This window comes from Myotis lucifugus, unplaced genomic scaffold, assembly GCF_000147115.1.
Source record: "Myotis lucifugus unplaced genomic scaffold, Myoluc2.0 scaffold_13, whole genome shotgun sequence".
NCBI classification, from domain to species: domain Eukaryota; kingdom Metazoa; phylum Chordata; class Mammalia; order Chiroptera; family Vespertilionidae; genus Myotis; species Myotis lucifugus.
This window is the reverse complement of record NW_005871061.1, coordinates 11,516,616-11,524,098: the sequence shown is the minus strand read 5'-3', so window position 1 is coordinate 11,524,098 and position 7,483 is coordinate 11,516,616. Positions and strand designations below refer to the sequence as shown.

Sequence of the window (7,483 nt, the reverse complement as noted above, 5' to 3'; positions counted from 1 at the left end):
ACCCCTCATTAGATGTATCATTGGCAAATATGTTCTCCCATACAGTAGGTTCCCTTTTCATTTTGGTGGTGATTTATTTTGCTGTGCATAAGCTTTTTATTTTGATGTAGTATAATTTGGTTATTTTCTCCTTAGTTTCCTTTGCCCTAAGAGATGTATCCATAAACATATTACTACGTGAGATATCTGATATTTTACTGCCTATGTTCTCCTCTAAGATTTTTATGGTTTCATGCCTTACATTTAAGTCTTTTATCCATCTTGAGTTTATTATTGTGTATGGTGTAAATTGGTGGTCTACTTTCATTTCTTTTTGCATGTGTCTGTCCAGTTTTCCAACACCATTTGTTGAAGAGACTATCTTTACTCCATTGTATGTTCTTGCCTCCTTTGTAAAATATTTTTTAAACATAATTTTATTGATATCAAAAAGGAAAGGAGAGGGGGGAGAAATGGAAACATCAATGAGAGTCATTGATCGGCTGCCTCCTGCACGCCCCACACTGGGGATTGAGCCTGCAACCTAGGCATGTGCCCTGACCAGGAATTGAACTGTGACTGCCTGGTTCATAAGTAAATGCTCAACCACTGAGCAACACCAGCTGGGCTATCTGACATATTTTAAATTTCTCTATTTATTATAGTTTTCAAAATACACTAAAGGGCATGTGGTATCACTTAAGGCTTAATTAAAAGACCATCAGAAAATTACCCAGATATGCTAGTCTCACTGAAAGTTTTGGGTTTGCCCTTAATCCAACAATTATTCTCCATTGATTAAATTCTATTTTTTTCTCATTCCCCCTTCACCCCTCCCACACCATCCTATAATTAACTTAGAAAGTTCCACTTCTGATACAATGATAAATTCTTAGATTATATTTCCCCACATTGAATTGATTTTGAAAGCTCTTTTTATCTCAAACTACATTTTGTTATGTGTTTTAATTACAATAAATCTAACTGTGAATAGATGGACAACACTTTTTTCCTTACTTATAATGAGCGAATTATTCAAAGTACTTAGGAATATACCCTTTGAAAAAGACCGACCAATTTACCAAAGTCAAAACTTGATTATAAACTATGATCAAGTTTCTGTGTTGTGTTTGAAATATACATTTACATTGATTTAAAAATATTTAGCATTTTGCCTCATCACAATTATTTTTCAGATTGAATGTAATGAGGAAATGGAATGTATCTGATATTGATTGCATTTTTTTTAGATAGTGTGCAAGACTAAAATATCTATAAAATCTACATTTCTGGCTTCACTGAAAATACAAAAGATTACTTTTATTACTTTTATTTAGCATTTCCATGGTACTAATTATTAACAAATATGAATTTGATAAACATCACCATGGTATATGAAATTATGGCTTAATTATAGAGCATACTATGGATATCTCTGTTCTCTCTTTGTCAATTAAGCTTTTCAAGAAATATTAAAAAGGTGTTTTTTATAAAAAAAAAACAGCATATATAAAGGTGGCACAGTTTATAACTGTAAATGCAAACAAAATACTTCAGTATCCCATTAAACAACTTAAATAAAGCAAATAGCTTTATTAGAGATAACAAGCAAGGGAAATAAACAAGAAAACACTAAACTTGTCATGGTGTTCCTTTAAAGCAGTGATTCCTAAAGTGGGCGCTACCGCCCCCTGGTGGGCGCTGCAGCGATCCAGGGGGGAGGTGATGGCCACAGGTGCATTTGTTTTAACTTTTTTTGTATTACCTTTCTATTCTGAGTTCAATAAATAGTTTCATAATTTCAAACTTCAATGTTTCTAATTTACACCTTTCTTTACTATATTTTACGAAAAAGGTAGAAACATTAATACATATATCTTTCTGTTTAATTGCTATTAAAATTTAAAAAAAATTAATTTCCAGGGGGCACTGAGTAATATTTTTTCTGGAAAGGGGGCGGTAGGCCAAATAAGTTTGGGAACCACTGCTTTAAAGGAATGAATTGACCCCCCCCATGGCAGTAAAGATAGCCATCTAGGGCAAAATTAAGCCCAAATAAGATCATTTAGGGTTGCTATAAGGCTATTTTCTTTCTTTAAAATTGTTACTTACAAACTACTATTTCACCCAGAATTGGAGTTAGGGCCAGTAACTTTAGTTCTCAAAAAGACTGCACTGGATAAAGAAAACTGGGCAATATGATACACCTAAATTCACATTTTATGCATATTTTGTACTATTTTAATTAAGCGGTATAGATTTTAAAAGGGGTTCTATGGAGAGAAACCTCACAGGGTGATCTGATCATAAATTCCTAACTGGGCAGGTCATGGTAGGTAGTCATGCCTCAGATATATAGCAGAAACAATAAACAGGCCTTGCTTAAGACAAAGTTAAGCCTTTTACTAAAGAAGTTATATGCATGGGGTTTGACTACCCACCATAGAACACTTTTTTTTCCCCACAACAAACAACAATAAAAATAAACCAGAGACATTTATGTGTGATAATTTTTGCCTGTTAGAAGCTTCTTGGTGAGATTCTTTTTTTTTTCTTAAGGTATGCAAAGATTTGCCTTCTCAGAATGTTATTTTATCCCATATGTTTGTTCAGTATCTTAATAAACAGGTTAGAGAAAGCTGTCTCTTTCCATCTGGTGCTTCACTGTGTATCTACAATATCAAATGTTTAATTAAATTATATTTGTAAAAGTGGCAACATGCATTTTATAAGAAGGTAATTGTCATTTCCAGAAACTGTTCTCCATATGTGATTTGCACACAATCTAATCCCTCTCATGAGTATTTGTAATCAAGGTCAGCAGTCTTAGATGCATGCTTTTGTTTCTATTTAGAAACATGCAATGACTTTCTTCCTAATGTTACACTATATTCTTAAATTTAAAACAAGGCTTTAATTGAAACAGTTTGGAGACACTCATTCAATTGATGCAGGTTCACCAATATGCTCTCCCATTAGGGATTATGCAAAGTAGAATTTTCTTAGATGGAAAGCAATTCTCTCCACCAGAATAGGTTGGGTATATGGAAAAACAAATTCAGATTTTTTTTTTCAAAAAAGAAAAGGAGGTAGGGAGACTATATGCTAGTTAAAAAAGATGTAAACTTTGTTTCTGAGGATTAATGGCTTTGAAGTCTTTGCTCTTTTAGGGATCACATTTGCGTTAGTTTTATCTCTATTCAGAAACATAGAAAACTCAGTAAATAAATGCCAGTTTCACACATTGAAAGATCCTGGACAAACAGTAGAATTTATAACATTTTAGCAATCCGTTTAATAGGCACAAGGGAAAAAATCAGTTTTCAAAGTCATATGATAACTAAACATTGAAAATACATTTGCTATTTATTGCATGCTCTCTTTTTACATTGTTGAAAATATTATGAGTAAAGGAAGATTTTATTCAGGACTATTCTTACAGGTGTCAAGACAAGTGGTGGTGGTAGGGGGATGAAAATGGATGGGAAATTATTAAGAGGAGCTATCTAGTGAAGGAGGATTCTCGCTAACCTAGACTTAGGATTCTTACTAAAGGCAGGGCAAGGTGATCCAATATATAGGATGATCAGCTATCAAGAGTGGATGATGCTTGCTCAGCTGAAATAGCAGGGTTCTTGCTAAAACTAACTGGTCAATACAGACCAAATAAATTAGTGGAAGTAAGGTTGAAGTCTAGTTAAAAAAAAAAAGATGGCTCATTTTTGTTTTTTCTATCTTTCTTATTTTTTTTAAATGAATCAATGCCTCATTGACATTAACATTGATGACCTTTCCACATCTATAAATGTTTCTTTAGGATTGCAGAGGTGTGTTGGATTAAGAGATACTTCTTTACTATTAGGAGGTTTCCATATTGCCTTTATTTCCTCAATTGCATTGCTATTCATTCATTACACACTGAAAATACATGAATGACTAATCCAGCATATGCCAGAGGGATAATTATAGCTCACAGAGTTTGGAGCTTCTTTTCATGTATTACTAACATTACTTATTCCAATTTGCCTGGGGTTATTAACAATGTTTGACTGAAATGGTTCCAGATTCCTTTCTGAGAAACAGAATGGTAGCTACAGAACTAGTCTGTCACAAGACAAGGTATGTAGAAATGACCATTTTGTTGTTAATCCTCATCTTTTTTCCATTGATTTTTAGAGAGAATGGAAGGGATGAGGAGAGACAGAGGAGACATCCATATGAGAGAGACACATTGACTGGTTGCCTTCCACACATGCTCCGACCAGCTTGTAACAGAGGTAAGTGCCCTTAACCAGAATCAAACATGTGGCCCTTTAGTCCGTAAGCCGATGCTCTAACCACTGAGCAAGATCAACCAGGGCTAGAAATGACAACTTTTCAAATAAATAAGAAAAGATGATGAAACCTCTGCCAGAGTTTGTTTGTTTGTTTCTTTTTCCCTACCATACCCCTGGGAAGCAGTCACGATGAGAATAGAATCTGTACATATCAGGTGCTTGACTCATTGGCAGCATACATCACTTTGGAATGGCAGGCAAGAGTCTCAGTTGTTAGGAAAGTGTGTGATGTGTCTCATTATGCCATTACTGGTAAAAATTGTGTGTTCCTGCTGGTACTCCAGAGACCTGGCAGCACAACTGGTACTTTTCTGGAATGGAAGGAAAAAAAACATCAAACAGACCTTTGGGAATCTAAGGAGCAGATGGTGTTGTTATGGAAAACAAATGGCAAAGAATGTATAAATTTATGGACACTACAAAAATTAAATATAATTTTAAAGGGATACTAGGGTAGTCCTGGGCCCAGAAAACACTGTGTTGCTCTGAATGTAAGTTTATGATGACCAGAAACTGGTACCTAGGCAAAGTTTTTGGGTAGAAACAAAGAGTGGTAATAGATGAGTGTACCTTGTCACATTCATCAAAGGAGAACTGAGTACTATGTATCTGTCTTTCTTTTTTTAAAATATATTTTTTATTGATTTCAGAGAGGAAGGGAGAGGGAGAGAGAGATAGAAACATCAATGATGAGAGAGAATCACTGAACAGCTGCCTCCTGGATGCCCCCCACTGGGGATCGAGCCTGCAAATTAGGCATGTGCCCTTGACTGGAACCAAACCTGGGACCTTTCAGTCCACAGGCCGACACTCTATCCACCAAGCCATACCAGCTAGAGTCTGTCTTTCTTTTTCTTTTATTTTTTCCTTTTTTTTTCCTCCTGTATTCCCCCATTCAATCTTGTCTGCCACAATCAGACAGACAGAAAGGGCAAGGATACTTTTCTCTTGCATCTGTACTGGAAACCTTTGCAGCAGACAGTAACTGCTCCAGGTTTGTCAATACTGTCTTTCTTTTTAAAACATTCCCCTCCAGCTTATGAAACTCTTAAAATAAAATTAGAGTGTAAACTTTTTCATTTTTTGAATAAATTCTTTCAATTGCCTTTAGAAAATATAGGCCTTTGTTTCAGTTTAGTGTTATCTTTAAATCAGGTGAGACAGCAGTGAGATAGGAAAAATACTTATTTAAAAATCAAAATAGAACAAAACCTCCTATGTCTATCTGAACCTTTGTGATACAAAAAACAAGCAAACAAACAAACAAACAAAAAACCCACAAAACCCAGATTATTTCAATAAGGGAAAAACACACATTTACTTTTTTGTTTTGTTTGTTGATTTTGTTGTTTTGTCAATAAAACAAAATGTTTATTGACCAAATAATCACTTCCATATGTAAATACTCAAGAGTATTGTAGAATTCTGAACACTCCTTCTCATACTTATCCTTACCACAACCACTATCACTAGGTACCTGATTTGGAATGGCAGGCAAAAGTCCAATTATTACTCCCACATACCAAAAGGTACCTGATTTTCTTGCTCTTTTGGTGTTACAAAAACACAAGTCAAAGCCCTAAACTTTCTTGTCACAGTTTCATCTCATAAAATAAGTTTCATATACATTAAGCTTAGTATAATACCTGGTATGTAGGAGGCACAAAATAAATGTTTGCTTGTCTGAAGTGCATGATTAGATGAAGGAATGCTTAACCACTAATGTGTTTTTTGTTGTTTGCTTGTTTTTATAGATTTCCACTGAAACATCTGGTAAAGCTCTGTCCAAGAAAAAAAATTTCCTGATCTAAAATAATTTTCCAGTAATCACAAAGAAATCAGGTAATTTTGTAGTAAAAAGGAAATTATTTCACTTTCTTTCTGTACCAAAAATACATAGTAAATCTACTCCAACCTCTAGGATAGATAATGGCTTAATTTATATGTAAAAAAGATTAATAATATTTTTAATTAATTCAAAACCAACATTTATAACTATAATACAGAATATCAGAGTTTTAACCTACACTTATTTTAATCTGAAATTATTAAACATGAAAGTGAATTTGTAAGAGTTAATAATTGAATATAAAATCCTGCATTCATTTTATTTTTTAATGTTTTATTATTTATTTTTAAAAAATTTTATTTTATTGTTTAAAGTATTACAAATATTAGTAAATAAGTCTCCTTTTTCTCCCCTTGATCTCTCCCCAACCATCCCCCACCCCCAGCACATGCCCTCACCCCCCCCATCTGTGCCCATTGGTTATGCTCATATGCATGCCTACAAGTCCTTTGCTTCATCTCTTACCCCCTTACCCCCCACCTTCCCTCTTAGGTTGGAAGTCTGTTCGATGCTTCTTACTCTGGTTCTATTTTTGTTTATCAGTTTATGTTGCTCATTATATTCCATGAATGACTGAGATCATGTGATATTTATCTTTCTCTGACTGGCTTATATTCTTAACTAGAGGCCCGACGAATGGAATTCATGCAAGAGTAGGCCTTCCTTCCCCTGGCTGCTGGCATCAGCTTCCCTCTGGCACCCAGGACCCAGGCTTCCCTCTGGCGCAGGTAGGCATCTGGGACCTGGGCTTCCCTTGCAGCCCCATCTTCGCCTGGAAGGTCATCCAAAAGGACTTCGGTGTAATTAGCATATTACGCTTTTATTATTATAGATGCTTTTCTATCTTACATGACACACTAAAGTTGACTTAAATTCACAAGAATTTTCAAATGTGGACACCCACCTTTGAACAAGAGATGTAGTTTGGCCTCAATCAATATAATTTGTCCAAATTCACAGTTCTAATTGAATATAGGCAAATATTTATTGAGCATCTACTTAATGCTAATAGATACTGTGTTAGGTATTTTTTATACGGTCTTCCAATAATCTTCAAAACATTTCAAAAATTATAGGTATTATTGTCTTCACATTACAGATAAGGAAACTCTTATTCAGAGACATTGAAAGAAATGCCCAGTACAACTCAACTAGTAAGAGGAGATTTGGTTCATATTTTTCTGACATCTAGCCCTTAAAAGCACTTTCAAAAGATTTACAAAAACAACTGCTATTTAGGCTTTCTCTTACCATGTCAATAGTGCTGCAGATTTTTTATTTCATTTTTAATCATAGTATAAGCTTTAGCTTCTCTATA

The 7,483-nt window shown here is 34.5% G+C and overlaps 1 non-coding gene across 1 annotated transcript; it reads right to left on the bottom strand.

Moving 5' to 3' along the window:
- Window positions 1-5,195: 5,195 nt before the first annotated feature.
- On the bottom strand, window positions 5,196-5,321 carry LOC111825091. Its single transcript, XR_002828196.1, has one exon. It is a non-coding gene; the product is annotated as a small nucleolar RNA SNORA31 (small nucleolar RNA).
- Window positions 5,322-7,483: the final 2,162 nt, after the last annotated feature.